Raw genomic sequence first — 25677 nt, forward strand, 5'->3', positions numbered from 1 at the left:
TTCTTAGCGCAGGGAACATATTTTCAAGCCTGTGGTGCCCGTTTTTAAGGTAAGTAATTAATTTCGTTGCTGTATTTTGATTACCCATGTTATGTGTAGGATGACATCTAACAAACGTTCCATGATAATTTCTATAAGGGAACTCACAATATGACGAGATCCTACTGTGTGTTTGTCGTGTAGGACTGGCAACCTTATTGTCTTTCAGTATCACCCAGAAGTAATTTAATTTTTAAATTATATTTTCTTCTTCTTCCTTCTTTTCAGATTGAAATGGCGGAAAATGAGAAAAAAGTAGGAAGAGAATGGAAGGAAATGTGCCTGAAAATGACTGTGCTCAAATTTATGTGCAGACTACGAGGGAGGCAGCTCAAGCCTCATCAACAATTATAAAAGAAAAAAATCGCTAACGAAGACAGGCAGAAAAAATGAATGCTGAAAGACAGTTGAAGGAAGCTAAACTGAACCCCGGTGTTCCAAAATAAACACGTAATATGTGACCACTGAAAGCCAAATTATTACAAAGCGGCAAAGAAAACTGGAATTCCCTGGAAACAATGGGCCAGCAGAAGAGACTGAAAAGTGAATGATGTGTGTGTAGTCATTTGAAGAAGACTGGGTGGTGTGTACCAAGCGTATATGCTGCGCACATGCTGGATGTATGAATCAGGCGAATATTTTGTATTTTATTTTTGCGAGGTCTGCAAAACAGTGAGCTAAACATTGATGAACTGGGATTAAACAGTAGCAATGAAATCCCATGATTGCGTGTTGTATTATTATTCAGTAAGTATCAGTACAGCGTATCATTAACAACCGGTTAATGGCCGATAGTGTTAGACACTTTCTGCAAGCCTTGTAATTGCAGCTCTTTTAGTTCCGATACAATTAAATACTACAAATAAAAAACAAAAATCATTACACTATGTTGCTAATAGCACATGTTTTGTGGTAAGGAAACAGAGTATTAATATTTCGACTGCCCACCATAGCTACACAGTAAAGCCAAAAGAACTTAAGTCGTCCTTTACGGCACGGCTCTCCCGTAAGTATCTTGATAATTCCGCACAAACAGTAACGTTTTTTACGTTTACCTGTAGAAATAGATATTGCTGTCATTTATTGTTTTGAAAGCTACAGGGAAAAACACCTCATCTGAAAAACCCTTTATAAAGAATGAAATTGGCCTCAGTCATTTGATTATGTTATGCTTATTAGTTTGTAACTGGGTAGCAGCAGTTATTAATTACAGTAAATACAGTTCGCCGGTGGCACAATGTTGGCGAGGCTATTATGTTTACTATAGATCATTGTGTGCTCTCAAAACTGCACCATCAACTTTTCTTCTTGGGATTTCGTAACAATGAAAACATGATTGCCTGTCTGTCCGGACTGTGTTGTAAATACAGCTAGTGTTCAGCTGAAACCTAAGTGTATTAAGGTTGCCGAACGGCACAAAAGTTTTGCAGAAACCGTAATCGTTCCGCATTAAATCTCAATTATCGTGACCATTTATCCTGGAAGCTGTTGGCGGCACGCCGATACAGAGGCACTTAGTGCGCACCGCTCGCTTATCCTAGGAGAGACTGCTCTAGATACATTAGTCTAGTCACGCAACAGCTATTTAACTGTGCTTCACATGCAAAAGACGCATAGCTGCCGCGGTGCAATCGGCTCCGCGCGGGAAACCGGTAGGCACTGACTATGCAACAGCACACGCTGTCTGTTCGCTATTTTATTCCTCTGTAATAACGATCAATGGGTGCGTTAGATTACACTTTTAATAAAAACATTTCATGATTCAAATTCTGTGTGAGCCCAGCTCATAGGCTCATCGTTAATTACCTTCGTTTTCAGAACTGATTTACATCACGCGGCTAGAGGTTTGGTGCATTGAGACCGACACAAACTGCGCAGCTTGGATAACCTCCCAGGTTGCCACACAACACTTGCTATGTTCAGCTACGCGATAGGTATGTCTAACATTTCTCTTCCACTGATATTACACTACTGGCCATTAAAATTGCTGCACTATGAAGATGACGTGCTACAGACACGATATTTAACCGACAGGAAGAAGATGCTGTGATATCCAAATGATTAGCTTTTCAGAGCATTCACACAAGATTGGCGCCGGTGGCGACACTTGTAACGTGCTGACATGAGAAAAGTTTCCAATCGATTTCTCATACACAAACAGCAGTTGACCGGCGTTGTCTGGTGAAACGTTGCTGTGATGCCTCGTGTAAGGAGGAGAAATGCATACCATCACGTTTCCGACTTTCATAAAGGTCGGATTGTAGCCTATCGCGATTGCCGTTTATCGTATCGCGACATTGCTGCTCGCGTTGGTCGAGATGCAATGACTGTTAGCAGAATATGGAATCGGTGGGTTCAGGACGGTAATACGGAACGCCGTGCTGGATCCCAACGGACTCGTATCACTAGCAGTCGAGATGACAGGCATCTTATCCGCATGGCAGTAACTGATCGTGCAGCCACGTCTCGATCCCTGAGTCAACAGATGGGGACGTTTGCAAGACAACAACCATCTGCACGAACAGTTCGACGACATTTGCAGCAGCATGGACTATCAGCTCGGAGACCATGGCTGCGGTCACCCTTGACGCTGCATCACAGACAGGAGCGCCTGCGATGGAGTACTCAACGACGAACCTGGGTGCACGTATGGCAAAACGTCATTTTTTCGGATGAATCCAGGTTCTGTTTACACAGTCATGATGGTCGCACCCGTGTTTGTCGACACCGCGGTGAACGCACATAGGAAGCGTGTATTCGTCATCGCCATACTGGCGTATCACCCTGCGTGATGGTATGGGGTGCCATTGGTTACACGTCTCGGTTACCTCTTGTTCGCATTGCCTACTGTAGGGAAGTGTATCCTCAAGTTTGTTCTGAAAGTTTAATAAAGTGTAAAAGATTGAAATTTGCTTTTGTGCTTGATGAAGTTGCCAGTTCCTTAAAGGAAATCAGTGAAGTTTGGAAAAAGAAAGGTAAGCAGTTGGATATTCGACAGGTTTACAGAGATGACCTTGACAGGACGGATGCATCAAGAATTTTTGCTGAAACCAAAAAGTAGAAGTAAATCATGCCAAGATTATTTATGGAGCTTAGCTCTCTGAAGCAGTCAAACAACTGAGGCATATAAAATCCAACTCTGTCTCTGCATCATTGAGGATGTTTATATGAGGCACTATCTGGATGCATTAGTGAAGACAGATAAAAGAAGGCTCTATTCAGTGCGTAATAAGAAACGAAGAAAAGAATAAAAAGCATGTTAAGCGATAATACTTCGCAAATATATTGTCAAGTATAAGAAGTTGTAACTAGATGAATGACGAAAACTAATTTCGCTTAATAAAGGTTCAGTCAGCACTTGCACATACAAGAGCGCGGAGCGAACTGCCTCCGGCTAGAACACACAAGGCATATATGCAGTTACAGAACATTCCCGTACAATGATTCTTGACATTAGTGGATGCTTCTAGAATGTACTCGAACCGAATATAGAAATTAAAATTTTAAAGTTCAGGTGAGTTTTCAACTCACGACCCTCCACGCAACAGTCTAGTATCTTAACCACTACAGCACAGTGACTGTGCTCCTCAGTTTCTTCTGCAAAATATTATAAATAAATATTAGTTAAATTGCATAATAATTGTGTTATGCATTGTAGATGTGTATTTCCTAATCATGAAACGTGCAGCCATGCTCCTTAGTTGAAATTGGGGCAATCTCACTGTCAAAATGGTTGATTGCCTTATTTACATTTCCATGTCTGATGCTATATTTGCACTACAACTGAATTTCAAACTCTTAATGTGTTAAATTGACATAAAATATTAGTAAAAACAGACTAGCAATGAATCAATTATTTTAACAGCTTTTTGAAGACAAATTAGTTACTGTGATTAATGAAAACTCGGAATGTAGTATGAGGAAATGACTTTGCCTTAGCACTGTTTAAACTCTAGAATGATATTTTCACTCTACAGCGGAGTGTGCGCTCATATGAAACTTCCTGGCAGATTAAAACTGTGTGCCGGACCGAGACTCGAACTTGGGACCTTTGGCTTTAGCGGGCAAGTGCTCTACCAACTGAGCTACCCAAGCACGACTCACGCCCCGTCCTCACAGCTTTACTTCTGCCAGTACCTCGTCTCCTACCTTCCAAACTTTACAGAAGCTCTCCTGCGAACCTAGCAGAACCAGCACTCCTGAAAGAAAGGATATTGCGGAGACATGGCTTAGCCACAGCCTGGAGGATGTTTCTAGAATGAAATTTTCACTCAGGCTGTGGCTAAGCCATGTCTTCGCAATATCCTTTCTTTCAGGAGTGCTAGTTCTGCTAGGTTCGCAGGAGAGCTTCAGTAAAGTTTGGAAGGTAGGAGACGAGGTACTGGCAGAAGTAAAGCTGTGAGGACGGGATGTGAGTCGTGCTTGGGTAGCTCAGCTGGTAGAGCACTTGCCCGCGAAAGGCAAAGGTCCCGAGTTCGAGTCTCGGTCCGCCACACAGTTTTCATCTGCCAGGAAGTTTCACTGTTTAAACTCTTAATTGCTCTAAGTATGTGTCTTAAACCATCCGAAAAAAATCGTTACTTATCTAGATGCAAATTCAGTTGCTATTTGCCTGCTAGTATCTACGCAAGGTGTGTCTGAATGTATGTATGCAAGGGGATAGAGATCAAATGGTTATAAAGTATTTAGACATATTTTACTAAAAAAATAGGTGTCTGAGGTGCAAGCATGTCTTTTTAATCCAGGAGTCTGTGTATGCTAAGTATAGTAGAGCCAAATAAATAATATCCAGATTATATTTATCAGTTATTTGAGAATGAGAACACTTACAAACTTCGAACTTACTTAACGAACAGGGTATTAGCGGTATCGTGAGCATTCATATGTACCCACTTCAGTGTGTTAATAGTTTTTTCTCCGCATGTAACAGTCTTCTCGCAATCACGTCACAGAATTTACTTTCTGATGTTTTCTGCACAGTCGTAACTGCACCATTATGTAGACCACGTTTGTCAGTATAGACTTACCGTTTTGCGTCTAACTATCGACACTTTAACATCTGACTTGCTGGGCCGGGGGGTGGGGAGATAAACATTAGTGGCTTGCTCTTGACACATGTACTTGGAGATACTAACCAACCTAAAAACATACTACTCCTAATAGCTATAATTATAAGGCTACGAGTGAAGTAAATACTGATGAAATGTTGTTCAGTACACTGTCCTCAGTCAGCAGTAAAAATATCTGTACTTATACCACTAACACCCTAATAACTGAAAATCTGTTTGAAACATTTTCCCGCTGAGATCCCCAACAAAATAATGAAAGGATGAAGGTTTATCGCTTACTACATTTTCGCTGTTCATGCACGAAAAGTTCAACATCAAGCACGACGTTTTATTACTTCTTTACTACTGCTTGTATTCGCAATCCATTCTGATAGCATTTACCGCTTAATGTGTCTGCTAAATTATATCATTTAACGACGGATAGCTCAGGAGATATGACATCATAAACCATGAGTTGCGAGAAAAACTAGCTTTTCTAAAAATTGAGCGCAAATTTTCTACACTATACTCAGCCACTGCAAATGAGGGTATTTAGTGACTTCCAACCGTAACGTCTGATCGAGATTACATAATAAAACTGCAAATTAATGACTTTGCTTCTACAACTAATCTTTCGCCACTGTCAAGCCTAAAATAGATGGTCTGACACTCGGAACTAATTGCCAAACTATCTCACACGTACGTACATATAAATAGGTTACCACTTATTTGGTTTACCAGTTTTCGTATTTAAGGTTTTCATTTGTCGGTGGGCGAATAATCTGAAACTAACAAAATCAACATAATTAGGCTGTTGCTTCTTCGACCACACTAACTCATTTGTATAGCAATCAGACACTTGAAGCTGTTTTATATATGGGAGATCGATCTTCGGAGAAATTTTTTTTCATGTCATTTCTATGTAGCCTGCATCACAGCTTTGCATTCAGGTTTGTGAAGTCCTGCTCCTGGAATTTTTCTCCCATACTCTATGGAAACGCCCAAGTCTTGTGTGTTTGAAACATAGCAAAGGGAAAGTTACGAGACAAGATATACTGGTCGCCTGTGCGTGACAACAGCCAGAATTTGGAGGACGGTTAAATAAAATGTCAGTGGCTCCTAAGAGCATCGGGGAAAAGTGCTGAGCAGGGAAGAAAGGGTAGTAACGGTCGGCTATCGCAGTAAGGCTGTCAGCTGTAAAAACAAGAGTGATACCATCGCAGAGAAGGAGCGAGGGTAAGAGACGGATAAAAGGAACGGGTCTTCGGAAGGAGCTCCTGTATGTCATGAACAGCTTATTGTAGGTCTAAAATATGATTTAACGACAGACACCTCCCTCCCTCCACTCAGCCTCGGAAGAATAGTGCACAGTTCGAACCAATGGGATCGTGAGCAGGTACTGGCGAGAGCGAAGGGCAGAACTGAAAATAACTAGGAGGCAGGACGCTCTGAGAGTTCTACTGCAGCCAGATTAGGAAGTTGGTAGTTGTATCAGCAGGATCAGCCGAACAGAGCAGCCAGGCAGGGCTAAGCAGAGTTGTCTGCAGTAGTTTCTGAGCAGCTGATGGAATCCTAGTCTTTTAGCTAGGGACTTGTGCATTTCGTGTCATGAGTGGAGGCTCTGTTAGTACCGACAGTGTACTAGTTAGTCACTGTCTCTGTGTAAAGACTTGGGCCCTTCGTGGGTACAAATCCCTTACAACAAGTACCGAGTGCTTATAATTAAAGTGCAACTTCTCACTGACATCCATTGTAGGCTGTAATTATCGTATGGCAGCGAAACTTGGTAGATATGTTGCTCCATTAATAAAACTAAACTCCACCCGAACAGGCCATGAATGCCTAACGGTACCGAACGGCCGCCGTGTCATCCTCACGGCACAGGCGCCACTGGATGCAGATATGTATGGTCATGTGTTCCTCACAAGGCTGAGTGCACCCCGCTTACTAAGATCGCTCGGCAGACCGGATGGTCACCCATCCAATAGCTACCCCAGCCCGACAGCGCTTAACTTCGGTGATCTGACGGGAACCGGTGTTACCACTGCGGCAACACCATTGGCTTGCTAGTACATTAATGCTGAACAGATTTATGCTGAAAAAAAGTAGCTCCTATTGTGCCCACTAGGTGCAAATCTGGCGTTGTACAACATCTAGTCGACGTCTCCGGTGCCCATATTGAATAAACAGTGCAAGTGGCGGTTAATAATAAAATCAACAATATGCCTTTCTCATTTGCCTGACCTTTTATGTCCACTTCTGTTCCTAATCCGTTACATATGAAAACATTTATATACATCTTTCTTGCATTCGCTGCGTCAGATTTGCATCTGGCGGCAAAAATTCGAACTTATTTGTACCCAGAGTAAATCTGTTCCACATTTATATATTGGAAAATCTACCAAGTTTGGCTGCCATACGATAATTACAGCCCTCACTTGACCTCCGTGAGTAGCTCACCTCTGTGAGTACTTGGACTTTAATTATAACCACCGGGTGTTCAAGTGGTTCAAATGGCTCTGAGCACTATGAGACTTAACTTCTTAGGTCATCAGTCCCCTAGAACTTAGAACTAGTTAAACCTAACTAACCTAAGGACGTCACACACATCCGTGCCCGAGGCAGGATTCGAACCTGCGACCGTAGTGGTCACGCGGTTCCAGCGCCTAGAACCGCTTGGCCACTCCGGCCGGCCACCGGGTGTATCACGAGTTGATACTGTTTTCTGAATAAAGTCAGAAGTTGAGAAACGTCCATGCTGTTTGTCATTAGGTATCCATTCCAAGCCTTTTGTAATACGACACTTTTAACAACGTAGTCAGATCAAGATTCCCTCTCACTTTATTAGGGCAATCAACTACTTCACTTCTTCCCGAACCCTGTCGCCCAATTCCGAGCAATACTCACGTTTAGAACGGATCTTGTGTGGAGAACGTGCACAGTGTTATGTGCTATGTAGATGCCCTGATTCTTTAGCACTTTTCGCTAATCCGTGTGTTTGTTTACGTATGCGAAACATTCTGTATTGTTTCTGTTCTGTGTTACCATTGTATTTGTGCGCTGTTTGTATTTCTGGGTTGGAGGCTGGCATTTTTGCTACGTACTGGTTTTAGTAAAGTTGCACTACCCCTTTCTGCCTCTAATCTATCATCCCGCCTAGTTTTATGCAGACTGGTTGAAAAGACGTGGTATAATCACTGTAGTAGGAGATGAATTCTAAGTTAATGCTGAAGAGACCAAGCAAAATCTCATCGTCAAGAGGCAGAAATCAAAAGAATGAGAGTATACACGGATCAGTCAGTAGAATATGACCAACAACCTAGCAGGGTCACCTGACGAGGAATGACTGTTAGTCAGACATACGCATGGTGCATGTAGTATCAGTGAGCATGCTGTCCGCGTGTAGAGTGGGGAACGCGCACGATGTATCTGAGTTTGACCGAGGGCATAATGTGACGCGAAACTTGGAAGGTGACTAACCACATCGAACAACAGCTCCAAGTTTTTATCAACCGCTCTCTCCGGCGTATTTTAAATGTGAGATGGCCAGATATAATGACAAATGAAGATCTTTGGAGGGAGACAAATCAGCAACCAGTCAATATACAAATCAAAGAAAGAAAATGGAACTGGATTGGGCATACATTGAGGAAACCAGACGGAGCTGTTGAAAGGGTGGCATTGGGTTGGAACCCTCAAGGAATTAGAAAACGTGGTCGTGCCAAACAGATATTGAAAAGGACGATAGAGAGAGAAACTGCGGAGGATGGAAAAACCTGGCGTGAAGTGAAGAGACTTGCTAGAAATCTAACCAGGTGGAGGAATTTCGTGACGGCCCTATGTTCCAGAGGGAACGACAGGAACTAAGTCAAGTCAAGTCATATTGTGATGGCCCGGAATCCCAGCAGGAGCATTTGGGAAACTGTACGACCTGTTGGGTGTTCGACGAGTGCTGTGCTGTGTGTCTTTAACACGTGGCGAAACCAAGGTGAAACTGCGGCGCTGATGGGCTGATGGGCGCTGATGGGCGGCCACCCATAATATCAGATGTCGGACGATGTAGGCTGGGCAGACTGGTAAAACAGGACAGTCGTCGCACTGTGGAAGATTTAACATTAGATTTTAACACTAGAAAGAGCACAAGTGTGTCCGAACACACAGTGCACTGAATACTCCAAACGATTGGTATCTGCAGCCAACGAGCCATGCACGTGCCAATGTTAACACCACGACATAGGAAACTACTACTGAAATGGGCAGGCGACCATCGACATTGGACGTGGCCCAGCGATAGAGAATTGCATCGTCTGATGCATCCCGATACCATCTTCATGATGCCAGGAGAACAACACCACGATTCCTGTTCTGTGGGGCGGAGACAAGCTGGCGGCGGCACCATTATACTCTGGGAAACATTCACATGGGCATCCATGCGTCCAGTGGAGCTCGTGCAAGGCAACATAGCGGCAACGGAATATCGTACAATGGTTGCTGACCTTGCACACTCACTTTATGACGATCATGGTTGCCGACGGCAGTGGCCATGTCACAAGGACAGCATTGTGATGGAGAAGTGCGAGGGACACACTCGCAAGGGAACATCCCCATCGCACCCCCCTCAGATTTAGTTATAAGTTGGCACAGTGGATAGACCTTGAAAAACTGAACACAGATCGATCGAGAAAACAGGAAGAAGTTGTGTGGAACTATGAAAAAATAAGCAAAATATACACTGGGTCGTCCATGTGTAATATAGGCAATATTAAGGGCAGTATTGTTACAAGAGCGCCGTGGTCCCGTGGTTAGTGTGAAGAGCTGCGGAACGAGAGGTCTTCAGTTCAAACCTTCCCTCGACCGAAAATTTTAACTTTTTATTTTCAGTTTATGTGAAAAACTCTAATGTTTTCATCACTTTCTTTGGAGTGATTATTACATCCACAAGAAAACCTAAATCGGGCAATGTAGAAGAATCTTTTCACCCACTCGCCAAGTGTACTAGTTAGGTGGGTCGACAACATATTCCTGTCATGTGACGCACATGCTGTCACCAGTGTCGTATACAAAATATCAGACGTGTTTTCCTGTGGAGGAATCGGTTAACCTATCAAATGTTTTCGGTTCCCATTGGAGAGGCACGTCCTTTCGTCAACTAATCACACGGTTTTGCGGTGCGGTCGCAAAACACAGACACTAAACTTATTACAGTGAACAGAGACGTCAATGAACGAACGGACAGATCATAACTTTGCGAAAATAAAGAAAGCAAAATTTTCAATCGAGGGCAGATTTGAACCAAGGACCCCTCGTTCCGTAGCTGTTCATGCTAACCACGGGACCACGGCGCTCCTCGCCTCACATTGCCCTTAATATTGCCTATCTTACGCATGCACGACCCAGTTTGTATATTTTGGTTATTTTTTCATAGTTCCACACAACTTCTGCCTGTTTTCTCGATTGATCTGTGTTCAGTTTTTCAAAGCCTATCCACTGTGCCAACTTATAACTAAATCTGAGGGGGGTGCGATGGGGATGTTCCCTTGTCAGATTGATGTGCTGCCCCCCTCCCCACAACTCAGCAGATCTGGACACGAGTGAAAAGATCGGGATATGACTGAACGACGTGTCAGAGCTCATCGCCCCCTTCCCCGAAATTTACGGGAATTAAGCGACTTGTGTGTGCAGATGTGATGCCAACTCCCTCATTGCTTCCATGCCACGACGCGTCGCCGCTGCCACCCGTGACACCGGCATTTAGGTAGATGGTCATAACGAAAATGGTTCAAATGGCTCTGAGCACTATGGGACTTAACTACTGTGCTCATCAGTCCCCTAGAACTTAGAATGGCCATAACGTTCAGGCATTCACTGAGAGATATATTATACTATACTGAACTTGGTACTTCGGTACATAGCGTCCTTGTCGAACTCCGTAAGCAAGTCCCTGGAAATCTGGGATACGTTAAACACTTTAACTGTTCACAATACAGAAGTAACCATAAGTGTGTCATGTACTACTTCCGTCAACAAAGTTGAGACTTCACTGTGACGATCCTGGACTGCGGCTAACTGGAGCTACTCGACAAGTGGACAAGTACTCGGCAAGAACTGGCTGGAGCTGCAGTCCGTGGAGCACCTCACGGCACGCAGAACTCTTGCAGCCAGACCTTGGGCGGCACCGATCGCTGTTGCTGCTGTCCAAAAACAGCGGAGCCTCTAGGGCCAATCTCTGTAAACGGAACGACTGCCCCGTGTATCGTATAGACTGAAGAGCTACATTCTGGAGCCGCGCGACCGCTGCGGTCGCAGGTTCAAATCCTGCCTCGGACATGGATGTGTGTGATGTCCTTAGCATGGTTAGGTTTAGGTAGTTCTAAGTTCTAGGGGACTGATGACCTCAGCTGTTGAGTCCCACAGTGCTCATATCTATTTGAACTTTTTTTTTTTATTTGGACTGAAGGGCGGAAGGTACTGGTATATCCGCCTAATATCGTGTTCGGCCCCCGCCAATACACAGATGCGCCGCAACACGACGTGATATGAACTCGACTAATGTCTGAAGTAGTGATGGAGGGAACTGACACCATGAATCGTGCAGGGCTTTCCATAAATCCGTAAGAGCACGATGAGGTCGAGATCTCTTCTGAACAGCACGTTGCAAGGCATCCTAGATATGCTCAATAATGTTCATGTCAGGGGAGTTTAGTGCCCCGCGGAAATATTTAAACTCAGAATAGTAATCCTGGACTTACTCTGTAGCAATTCTGGATGTGTGTGATGTTGCATTGTCATGTTGTAATTTCCCAAGTGCGTCGAAATGCACAATGGACATGAATGGATGTAGGAGAACAGATAGGTTGTTTACGTGTCACCTGTCAGAGTCGTATCTAGACGCATCAGAGGTCTCGTATAACCCCAACTGCACACTCTCCACACAATTACAGAGCCTCCACCAGCTTCAACAGTCCACTACTGACACGCAATGTACATGGATTCATGAGGTTGTCTTTATACCCGTACACGTCCATTCGCTCGATGGAATTTGAAACGAGACTCGTCCGACCAGGCAACATCTTTCCAGTCATCGAGAGTCCAATGTCAGTGTTGACGGTCCCAGGCCCGTCATCTATGGCACGCGAGTGGGCCTCCGGCTCCGAAAGCCCATATCGGTGACGTTTCGTTCAATAGTTCGCACGCTGACACTTGTTGATGGCCCAGCACTAAAATCTGCAGCAGTTTGCGGAAGGGTTACACTTCTGTCACATAGAACGATTCTCTTCAGTCGTCATTGGTCCAGTTCTTGCAGAATAATTTTTCCGGCCGGAGCGATGTCAGACAGTTGATGTCTTACTGTTTGCCTAATATTCACGGTACGCTCGTGGAATGGTCGACGGGAAAATCCCCACTTCATCGCTACCTTGGCGATGCTGTGTCCCATCGCACGTGCGCCACGTTCATTCACTCCGTCTTCAGGCCACGAGTGGCCCATCGGCGCCGTCCGACCACCGTGTCATCCTCTGCTGAGGATGCGGATAGGAGGGGCGTGTGGTCAGCACACCGTTCTCCCGGTCGGTAGGATGGTTTTCTTTGGCCGGAGCCGCTACCTTTCGAAGACACCACGTTTAAACTCACTTAAATCTTGACAACCTGCCATTGTAGCAGCAGTAACCGATCTAACAACAACACCACACACTTGTTGCCTTATATAGGCGCTGCCGACAGCGGCGCAGTATTCTGCCAGTTAACATACAGGGTGTTTCAAAAATGACCGGTATATTTGAAACGGCAATAAAAACTAAACAAGCAGCGATAGAAATACACCGTTTGTTGCAATATGCTTGGGACAACAGTACATTTTCAGGCGGACCAACTTTAGAAATTACAGTAGTTACAATTTTCAACAACAGATGGCGCTGCAAGTGATGTGAAAGATATAGAAGACAACGCAGTCTGTGGGTGCGCCATTCTGTACGTCGTCTTTCTGCTGTAAGCGTGTGCTGTTCACAACGTGCAAGTGTGCTGTAGACAATATGGTTTATTCCTTAGAACAGAGGATTTTTCTGGTGTTGGAATTCCACCGCCTGGAACACAGTGTTGTTGCAACAAGACGAAGTTTTCAACGGAGGTTTAATGTAACCAAAGGACCGAAAAGCGATACAATAAAGGATCTGTTTCAAAAATTTCAACGGACTGGGAACGTGACGGATGAACGTGCTGGAAAGGTAGGGCGACCGCGTACGGCAACCACAGAGGGCAACGCGCAGTTAGTGCAGCAGGTGATCCAACAGCGTCCTCGGGTTTCCGTTCGCCGTGTTGCAGCTGCGGTCCAAATGACGCCAACGTCCACGTATCGCCTCATGCGCCAGAGTTTACACCTCTATCCATACAAAATTCAAACGCGGCAACCCCTCAGCGCCGCTACCATTGCTGCATGAGAGACATTCGCTAACGATATAGTGCACAGGATTGATGACGGCGATATGCATGTGGGCAGCATTTGGTTTACTGACGAAGCTTATTTTTACCTGGATGGCTTCGTCAATAAACAGAACTGGCGCATATGGGGAACCGAAAAGCCCCATGTTGCAGTCCCATCGTCCCTGCATCCTCAAAAAGTACTGGTCTGGGCCGCCATTTCTTCCAAAGGAATCATTGGCCCATTTTTCAGATCCGAGCGCTATCTGGACATTCTTCGTGAAGTTTTGGCGGTACAAACCGCCTTAGACGACACAGCGAACACCTCGTGGTTTATGCAAGATGGTGTCCGGCCACATCGCACGGCCGACGTCTATAATTTCCTGAATGAATATTTCGATGATCGTGTGATTGCTTTGGGCTATCCGAAACATACAGGAGGCGGCGTGGATTGGCCTCCCTATTCGTCAGACATGAACCCCTGTGACTTCTTTCTGTGGGGACACTTGAAAGACCAGGTGTACCGCCAGAATCCAGAAACAATTGAACAGCTGAAGCAGTACATCTCATCTGCATGTGAAGCCATTCCGCCAGACAAGTTGTCAAAGGTTTCGGGTAATTTCATTCAGAGACTACGCCATATTATTGCTACGCATGGTGGATATGTGGAAAATATCGTACTATAGAGTTTCCCAGACCGCAGCGCCATCTGTTGTTGAAAATTGTAACTACTGTAATTTCGAAAGTTTGTCTGCCTGAAAATGTACTGTTGTCCCAAGCATATTGCAACAAACGGTGTATTTCTATCGCTGCTCGTTTAGTTTTTATTGCCGTTTCAAATATACCGGTCATTTTTGAAACACCCTGTATCTCTGTATTTGAATCTGCATGCCCGTACGTGCTTCAGTGTATAAGGGAACGGTGAGGGCAGGGAGCGGGACAGCGGGTGCAAGCCTCCGAGCCCCGCTACTAGGAACACGGTTTCGCCGTTTCGCGAGTGCGCCTCCTGGCCGGCAGTGTGGGCAGCGCGGCACTTTGGCTCGCGTCGTGGCGCTGGTTGTTGGTGTGGCCAGAGGCAGGCGCGCAGCCCGCGGCCTTAAAAGGAGTCCCCGGACGCGGCAGCCGGCCTGCGCTGCGCGCTCGTTATTGCTTGTCCGCCGCGCCGCCGCCGATCCCCCAGGCCGCCCGCTATTAAACACGGATTACGTGACCGGAATGGAGCACCGCTGACGACGCCCTTCAAACCGTAATTGCTGTCCGGCCGTTTCCTGCGAAGGCCCGCTCTGACGGACGCCGGAATCCGCCTATTAACGAGAGCATTTGCAATTATAACCGTGTTCTGCGGCCCTGCCATTGAATTCGCAGCCAGTCTCAGACGTATCCGGAGTTCATTGAGCCCAGGTGTCTCCCGTAGGCCGGAATGCCTGATTCTTAGCGTTGCTGTCTCGGTGATCTACGGGCAAGCAGAAAACCACAGACACAGGCATCCAATCATACTCACAAGGAGAAGCCAGCACAACTAAGCCACATGCTACACAGAGTAAACAAGATTCCACTCATCAAGAGACATTATGAAAATCAAATGTTTACAATCAATAATATACAGGGTGGTCCATTGATCGTGACCGGGCCAAATATCTCACGAAATAAGCGTCAAACGAAAAAACTACAAAGAACTTGAAGGGGCAAACCAGATGACGCTATAGTTGGCCCGCTAGATGGCGGTGCCATAGGTCAAACGGATAACAACTGCGTTTTTTTAAAATAAGAACCCCCATTTTTTATTACGTATTCGTGTAGTACGTAAAGAAATATGAATGTTTATTTGGACCACTTTTTTCGCTTTGTGATAGATGGCGCTCTAATAGTCACAAACATATGGCTCACAATTTTAGACGAACAGTTAGTAACAAGTAGGTTTTCTAAATTAAAATAAAGAACGTAGGTACGTTTGAACATTTTATTTCGCTTGTTCAAATGTGATACATGTACATTTGTGAACTTATCATTTCTGAGAACTCATGCTGTTACAGCTTGATTACCTGTAAATACCACATTAATGCAATAAATGCTCAAAATGATCTCCGTCAACCTCAATGCATTTGGCAATACATGTAACGACATTCCTCTCAACAGCGAGTAGTTCGCCACCGGTTATGTTCGCACATGCATTGACAATGCGCTGACGCATGTTGTCAGGCGTTGTGGTGGATCACGACAGCAAATATCCATCAACTTTCCTAACAGAAATAAATGCGGAGACGTCAGATCCGGTGAATGTGCGGGCCATGGTATGGTGCTTCGACGACCAATCCACCTGTCATTAAATATGCTATTAAATACCGCTTCAACAGCAGGCGTGCTACGTGCCGGACATCCAACAAGTTGGAAGTACATCGCCATTCTGTCATGCTGTGAAACATCTTGTAGTAACATCGGTAGAACATTACGTAGGAAATCAGCATACATTGCACCATTTAGATTGCCATCGATAAAATTGGGGCCAATTATCCTTCGTCCCATGATGCCGCACCATACATTAACCCGCCAAGGTCGCTGATGTTCCACTTGTCGCAACCATAGTGGATTTTCCGTTGCCCAATGGTGCATATTATGCCGGTTTACGTTACCGCTGTTGGTGAATGAGGCTTCGTCGCTAAATAGAACGCGTGCAAAAAATCTGTCATCGTCCCGTAATTCCTCTAGTGCCCAGTGGAAGAACTGTACACGACGTTCAAAGTCGTCACCATGCGATTCCTGGTGCATATAAATATGTTACGGGTGTAATCGATGTTGATGTAGCATTCTCAACACCTACGTTTCTGAGATTCCCGATTCTCGCGCAATTTGTCTGCTACTGATCTGTGGATTAGCCGCGACAGCAGCTAAAACACCTACTTGCGCATCATCATTCGTTGCAGGTCGTGGTTGAAGTTTCACATGTGGCTGAACACTTCCTGTTCCCTTAAATAACGTAACTATCCGGCGAACGGTCCGGACACTTTGATGATGTCGCCCAGGATACCGAGCAGCATATATAGCACACGCTCGTTGGGCATTTTGATCACAATAGCCATATATCAACACGATATCGACCTTTTCCGCAATTGGTAAACGGTCCATTTTAACACAGGTAATGTATCACGAAGCAAATACCGTCCGCACTGGCGGAACGTTACGTGATACCACATATTTACACGTTTGTGACTATTACAGCGCCATCTATCACAAAGCGAAAAAAGTGGTCCAAACAAAACATTCATAATTCTTTACGTACTACATGAATATGTAATAAAAATGGGCGTTCCTATTTTAAAAAACACAGTTGATATCTGTTTGACCCATGGCAGCGCCATCTAGCGGGCCAACCATAGCGCCTTCTGGTTTCCCCCTTCAAGGTAGACGAGTTTCGTTCTTTGTAGTTTTTTCGTTTGATGGCCCGGTCACTAACAGTGGATCACCCCGTATAAGGTGTTTTGTAAGAGCGTGCAACAATTTAACGGGACATAGAGGATTCTCCACTGAAGAATTTGAGGTAGGAAACCTGGGGTCGGCAAGCGAGCTTAAAGAGATAATAGGAATAACTTCACATTACTGTGTACTCTTTTATTCACATTAGTTAACTGCAAATACCATCACTGACACTATGAACATACCATTTATACTGTATCCTACAAAGTGTGCTGAAAATGACGGCCATCAACTTCAATGCAAGTATGACATCGCCGAAGAAGATTCTGACGAACCCTGACGAATATCCCTGGTGTGTTTCGAATCACATCACAGGCAGCTACAATTCTCGCAACTGATTCCATCTCCGCATTCACTGGAGTCTTATACACAAGTGACTTTAGATATCCCCATAAGAAATAATGAAGCGGATTCAGGTCAGGTGACCTCACAAGTCATGGAATAGGACCTCCCCTTCCAATCCAGAGACCAGGAAATACTGTACCGGTACTGCTACAACGTACAGTATTGTACATCTCTGAACAGCACTGAGTAATGAATAGATGTACCGTTCATTCACAGCACGTCTTGTCGTGGGGCGATGTAATGCGATACATCAGAGCCACCTTATGGGGAAGTGAAGTAAACAAAACCTGCATCATGTCAATGCCGGCCGGTGTGGCCGTGCGGTTCTAGGCGCTTCAGTCTGGAACCGCGTGACCGCTACGGTCGCAGGTTCGAATTCTGCCTCGGGCATGCATGTGTGTGATGTCCTTAGGTTAATTAGGTTTAAGTAGTTCTGAGTTCTAGGGGACTGATGACCACAGATGTTAAGTCCCATAGTGCTCAGAGCCATTTGAACTATTTGAACCTGCATCATGACTTCCTGGTAGTCAGGTTCGTCCTCCTCGTTTTCTTGCAGGACATAAATAATGTACATGTAAATGAAGAGCACAGTACTTGTAAACTTGTGTGCATGTTAGTTACAAATGAGCTGGAAAACAGTAATGTTAGACAGAGTGGCAGACAAGTTTACTTCCATATCTCCTTTTGCTGTCTTCTTCGATCCCAGTTTTCCTGTCCCAAATTGTTCAGCTGAGCATTCTCTGCGTGCTGTTAGATTTTTGCACACACTTACAAAAAATGGTTCAAATGGCTCTGAGCACTATGGGACTTAACATCTATGGTCATCAGTCCCCTAGAACTTAGAACTACTTAAACCTAACTAACCTAAGGACAGCACACAACACCCAGTCGTCACGAGGCAGAGAAAATCCCTGACCCCGCCGGGAATCGAACCCGGGAACCCGGGCGTGGGAAGCGAGAACGCTACCGCACGACCACGAGCAGCGGACTCACACACTTACAGAAACACCCCGTACATAGGAACAACGGAAATGACACACACTTAGTACACAGACCCAAGCAAAAAATAAAACACAGCTGCTAAACAAACACAACATATACAGAATGCAGGAAAATGACAATCTCCCACCCCACAAACATTCACTACACACCAACACACTGACAACAGACTCCATGGTATACTTTGACTTACACACATAAAAGAGCACACGGAGTGGCAAACATTGTGAAGGAACAGGGGCCGGCCGGTGTGGCCGTGCGGTTAAAGGCGCTTCAGTCTGGAACCGCATGACCGCTACGGTCGCAGGTTCGAATCCTGCCTCGGGCATGGATGTGTGTGATGTCCTTAGGTTAGTTAGGTTTAATTAGTTCTAAGTTCTAGGCGACTGATGACCTCAGAAGTTAAGTCGCATAGTGCTCAGAGCCAAGGCACAGGGCCTTCATTCATATGAAACTGTGTAAACACTCGAAACAAGCTTCAGCAAACCAACAGTCAAGAGTGGAAAATTGCAGTGAGCAGGATTATGCAAAACTGCCGAATCTCTGAAGTATTGCACATAGAAATGACATGCAGAATACTTACAACATGTTGCATAGAACATATCAAATGCTGGAAGCATTAAACAAACCATTCCACATTCGCAGAGTACTTACAACTCGATAATCATCATTCCACCAACATATAAGAAGAAGACATGAGAATCATTAGCCACAACAAATGCCCCATCCCAATGAAGGAAAAACTGCCACACTCAGAATGCCATTCTAAAAACCGAACGGATACATACAAATACCAGCTCTCTGCTAAATCAGATAACAGAAATGAAAATATAAGTGAGACTTAAATATACCTTATTACACTGGAGTAAGTACAACTTCACACACACACACACACACACACACACACACACACACAAACACAGACACTGGCATATAACGAAGATAGTATTAATGCCCACGCAGCTATTGGCTACAGTATTCAACAGTTCTCAACAACATTCGAAATAGGGCGTGAGGAAAACATGCATTTGTATTCTCTATGTTGTGCTAGCGAAAAATTGAAAGACTGCAAGCAGAACAGCTTGACTATCAGCAGAGCAACCGTAAAAGTAGAGAAGCATCTAGAAATTAAGCTTTCAGACCATTGTGACACAGCAAATATCAGAAAACTCCAGAACAGTTTTTAACCGGAAAGTGGAGCCTGTACTATGTAAACGAAAACTGTATACACGTAAACATGCATATATTTCAGAACACTGATGATGTCTTTCTATAACTAAGACCATGATAAAATTCGTTTTCTTCAGTTGCAAATTGACGGACCTAACCTGAAAATTATCAACATAAGCTAGTATAAGTGTTCCGAGCAGTGCAAGGAACGAAAACAGTCGTGCGTGAACTCAAAGGTAAGCTTCTTCGAAGGCGGCCACCATCAATTGGATATATCTGGTGAGTACACAAATTTGTCTGGTCCCTGTACGACATCTGACGATAAAACGCGTCAAGTTTTTTCGCTGGTGCTTCAGCAGCCTTTGAACTTTACTTCTGATGTAGTGGATTTACATATGCTTGCTTGGTAGGCTCACTCAATTGTACCTTCATCTTATGATCTGTGTTAGTGTACATTGAATATGGTTTAAGTAAATTTATCACATAATCTATTAAGATAAAGACAGAAGCTGATGAAAGTAATTAAAATGTGTACCACGGCAGGGACTTGAATCTTGGTCTCCTTTCTTACTAGGCAGGTGTGCTAGTCATTACACCACCACCATAGTATAAGTAGCAGAGCAGCACGGACTACCTAAGTCCAAGACGCTCCCTAACAGAAAGTTCAATTCATGTCTTCAGCTTATTTTCCCCTTCTGAAATAAAAAAAATAAACAAAAAATAAAAAAAGAAGACTGAACACCTTGATGAAGTTAGAGTGCAAAAGAAGGAAACAGCAAGAATAATAGTAATAAAATATCTTTTGAGAAATCACAACTTCTTAACATACAAAACAACTTGGTGAAAAATAACTTCTGGAATTTCAATCATATCTTTAAAAGTCATCTAAAGGGCTACCAAGCTACAAGTATCTCCATTACGGATGAAAATAGTAAAGTAGGCCTAAGCAACAGCCAGAATTCTGAAATACTAACAAAGTGCTTTGAAAAATTATTTATCTGTGAACAACTAAACTGTAAGCTAGAATTTCCAGATCTCCATAAAAATACAGAAGTAGATCCACCACCTATTGCTGAAAAAATTTAAAAAAAGCAGTAAGTACCCCGAAAAACAACAAAGCCAGCGGAGAAAACTCTATTACAGCTGAAGTTATTAAATGGTCTCAACCAAAAATTATAACTGACCTTCAGCCTATGTTATAAGAAATATGGGAAACACAAAAAATACCAGAAGACTGGAAACTGGCTCTCATCCATCCCTTGCACAAGAAAGGCGATAAGCAAAATGTAAATAACTACAGAGGTATATCTTTGTTGCCAGTGGGCTATAAAATATTTTCAAATATACTGCTAAACAAGCTAGAAACAACACTTGATAGACATTGGGGAGAATATCAGAGTGGATTTAGAAAGGACAAATCTTGCTAAGACCATATTTTCAACCTAAGTCCATAATTCATCACACACCTACAAACTCCAAAAATATAGCCGTTAAAACACTAGACAAAGTAATCAGAGAATTTAGCATCAAATTTAAATTAGCAAACCTTAGTCATGAAACGCTCACAGACACAAAATCAAAAGTAAAGTTTCGGGGTGAAATATCGAAGGCATTCAACATAAAAACAGGTGTAAGGCAAGGTGATGGACTGTCTCCACTCCTCTTTAACTGCGTACTAGAGAAAATAGTGAGAGAATGGAGACAAAAACTAAAACAACAGAAGATATCACCAATCAGACTGGGAACTAAAAACAAAGGTATTGAAATCCACGGTTTTGCATTTGAGGATAATTTTGCTATTCTTTCTGAAAACCTACCAAATACCGGAATACAAATCAATCTCTTAGAAGAAATAGCCAACGAAACAGGTTTAAGAATGTCAGCAGAAAAAAAAACAAAATTTATGACAAATATAAAAAGTGCTCCGGAATCCCTAGAAACAGATATTGGCCACTCAAAGAGGGTAAATAAATTTAAACATTTGGGAGAAATTATCCAAGAAGATGGCTTAGAAAAATGCAACGTAGAAAATAGAGTACATAAAATGGAGAGAGCTTATGAAATAACTAGGAATGTCTATGACAAAAGGTGTCTGTCTAAGAATTTGAAGATACAGCATCATAACACAATAGTAAAACCAGAATGTCTTAATGCAAGTGAATGTTTAGTACTGACCTACAAATTTCTTGAAGTCCTAGAAAGAAAAATCATTCAAAAAATACTTGAGCCACCAAAAAATACAGAGTATGGAAATTAAGAAGCAATGAAGAAATTTATAACAACACAGGAACCATAAATGAATCTCTACGAAAGGGGCGACCGCTATTTTTTGGACACTTATACAGCACGGACAGCAGCAGGTTAACCAAACAGATTTTTAAATATCTTTGGGACAAGAAGGCAACAATTGCCTGGATTCCAGAAGTTATGAAACATTTGGAAAGAAACAACATGAGTGAAAAGACGCAACAGAAAGAGAGATTTTTCAAGAGAAAAGTGTTAACAATGGAAGGATTCCAATGCAAGAGGGAGAAGAACACAGTGTGAAAATGGACCGAGGAGAGAAAAAGGATACATAGTGAAAAGATGAAAGAATACTGGAGGAAAAAGAAAGAACAGCAAAGAAGGAAGCATTGAAATTAGTGCATGGTTCTTAGATGACACAAACGACGAAAGAAGAAATAAAGAAGAACGATTGAAGGAAATCGTTCCTCGAATAGCCTTAGTCGTTAACACTTTTTGCAGATTTTCGAGACCAATTAAGAGATTGGTTATATATATATATATATATATATATATATATATATATATATATATATATATACACTCCTGGAAATTGAAATAAGAACACCGTGAATTCATTGTCCCAGGAAGGGGAAACTTTATTGACACATTCCTGGGGTCAGATACATCACATGATCACACTGACAGAACCACAGGCACATAGACACAGGCAACAGAGCATGCACAATGTCGCCACTAGTACAGTGTATATCCACCTTTCGCAGCAATGCAGGCTGCTATTCTCCCATGGAGACGATCGTAGAGATGCTGGATGTAGTCCTGTGGAACGGCTTGCCATGCCATTTCCACCTGGCGCCTCAGTTGGACCAGCGTTCGTGCTGGACGTGCAGACCGCGTGAGACGACGCTTCATCCAGTCCCAAACATGCTCAATGGTGGACAGATCCGGAGATCTTGCTGGCCAGGGTAGTTGACTTACACCTTCTAGAGCACGTTGGGTGGCACGGGATACATGCGGACGTGCATTGTCCTGTTGGAACAGCAAGTTCCCTTGCCGGTCTAGGAATGGTAGAACGATGGGTTCGATGACGGTTTGGATGTACCGTGCACTATTCAGTGTCCCCTCGACGATCACCAGTGGTGTACGGCCAGTGTAGGAGATCGCTCCCCACACCATGATGCCGGGTGTTGGCCCTGTGTGCCTCGGTCGTATGCAGTCCTGATTGTGGCGCTCACCTGCACGGCGCCAAACACACATACGACCATCATTGGCACCAAGGCAGAAGCGACTCTCATCGCTGAAGATGACACGTCTCCATTCGTCCCTCCATTCACGCCTGTCGCGACACCACTGGAGGCGGGCTGCACGATGTTGGGGCGTGAGCGGAAGACGGCCTAACGGTGTGCGGGACCGTAGCCCAGCTTCATGGAGACGGTTGCGAATGGTCCTCGCCGATACCCCAGGAGCAACAGTGTCCCTAATTTGCTGGGAAGTGGCGGTGCGGTCCCCTACGGCACTGCGTAGGATCCTACGGTCTTGGCGTGCATCCGTGCGTCGCTGCGGTCCGGTCCCAGGTCGACGGGCACGTGCACCTTCCGCCGACCACTGGCGACAACATCGATGTACTGTGGAGACCTCACGCCCCACGTGTTGAGCAATTCGGCGGTACGTCCACCCGGCCTCCCGCATGCCCACTATACGCCCTCGCTCAAAGTCCGTCAACTGCACATACGGTTCACGTCCACGCTGTCGCGGCATGCTACCAGTGTTAAAGACTGCGATGGAGCTCCGTATGCCACGGCAAACTGGCAGACACTGACGGCGGCGGTGCACAAATGCTGCGCAGCTAGCGCCATTCGACGGCCAACACCGCGGTTCCTGGTGTGTTCGCTGTGCCGTGCGTGTGATCATTGCTTGTACAGCCCTCTCGCAGTGTCCGGAGCAAGTATGGTGTGTCTGACACACCGGTGTCAATGTGTTCTTTTTTCCATTTCCAGGAGTATATATATATATATATATATATATATATATATATATATATATATATATATATATGTGTGTGTGTGTGTGTGTGTGTGTGTGTGTGTGTGACAGTGAAATGTAGACAATAGGTATATCTAGTCCTGCTGTTGTCGTGGTCTCCAGTCCGCATGCTGGTTTGATGCAGCTCTCCACGTTACACTGTCCTGTCCAGGCCTCTTCATGTCCGAATAACTACTGCAACCTACATCCATTTCAATTGGCTTACCTTTTTCATTCCTAGATATCTCTCTCTACAATTTTCACCACCCCCAGCCCTGGCTCCCACACACAGAACCCCTACTGAGAGATACCCCAGAATGTGTCATACCAACCGACCCCTTATTTTAGTAAAGCTGTGCCATACATTTCTTTTATCCCCAGTTCAGTTCAATACCTCCTCATTACTTATTCGATCTATCCATCTAATCTTCAGCATTGTTGTACCATGTCACTTTTCAGAAGCTTCTATTCTCTTCGTCTCCGAACTCCTTTTCTCCCGCATTTCACTTCTATACAAGACCACACTCTAAAGAAATATCTTCGAAAAAGAACCCTTACACGTCAATATAATTATAGTAGATGTTAAAAAATTCCTCTTGCTCATCCTCTCCGTTTCACCATCAGTTATTTTACTGCCCAAACATCAAAACTGTTCTACTAGGCTTTGTGTCTCACCACCTTGTCTAACTACACTGATGTCGACAAACCTCAAAGTATTTCCTCTCCCTGAACTTTAAATCCTTTACCAAATATCAGCCCGGTCTCCTTTGATGCATGCTCAGTGTACAATGCACTGCTTGGTCAATATTTGAATAATAGGGGGGACAGGCTAACTGTCTCACTTCCTTCTCAACCATTGTTTCCCTTTCATGCCTTCTGTCTCTTATCACTGCAGACTGGTTTCCGTGCAAGTTGTAAACAGCATTTCACTCCTCGCAGTTTGTGCCTGGTGCCATCAAATTTTCAAAGAGTGTATTTCACTGAACATTGTCAAAAGCCTTCTCTAAATCTGCAGACGCTGTTAACTTACGTGTACCTTTGTTCAAACCTATCTTCTAGGCTAAGTCGTAAGTTCAGTACTGCCTCAGGTCTCCTACCTTCCTCCGAAGCCCAAGCTAATCCACCGCGTGGTCTGCTTCTACCTGTTTCCCTATTTTACTGTAAATAATGCGTGTCAGCACTTCGTAATCTGGACTTTTAAATTGATAGTTCGGCAATATTCGCACCTCTCAGCACCTGCCTTCTTTTGAATTGGAAATCTGCTGTTAGTAATCATAAGACTTATCAAACCATATTATGAAAATGTATCTTAAGAAAAACATACCAAATAGAGAGTAGCGGTTGGCAATTAGGGATGGTGAGTGATTACATAAGATGGAAGAATCACTGACAGAACTGCCTTCGAGTAACGTCATCACCTTACCTATAGGCAGATATACGTGGCCACAATGAAACAGAAATGTGTAGGACGTGATATAGAACGAAATGTGCAAATTAGTTTCAGCTGTGATCTTAAGCTGTGCATCACCTCAGAAACTTCCACGTGTACCGACACAACCATCACACGTGCGTGGCAATGATGACTGTACAAATCATTGCTATTCGTTCCACTTATAATATTTCCTGCTCGGAAATCAACAAATATTCCGAAAAAAAACTAAGTAATGTAGCACATAACAGCATCGTCCACTAAATCTAAGTCACTGTATTTCTTATTAAATACGACAAGAAATTCCGTTTAGCTAATATATTTTCCAAAAGAGACGTAGCAGCCGCTATGGTTCGTAATTATTTTGGAAAATGCGCTATCTCAGCGTTGTTTATCGGTGCCACGTCACTTCCTGTACAGATCGATACTCAAGTTTATCCGCTTTCGTTTCCAAGCGTTCTGAAATCTGCAGCGTACCTACCTCTTTCTGGACAGCAA

The sequence above is a fragment of the Schistocerca piceifrons genome, chromosome 3 (genome assembly GCF_021461385.2).
Source record: "Schistocerca piceifrons isolate TAMUIC-IGC-003096 chromosome 3, iqSchPice1.1, whole genome shotgun sequence".
Classification (NCBI taxonomy): Eukaryota; Metazoa; Arthropoda; class Insecta; order Orthoptera; family Acrididae; genus Schistocerca; species Schistocerca piceifrons.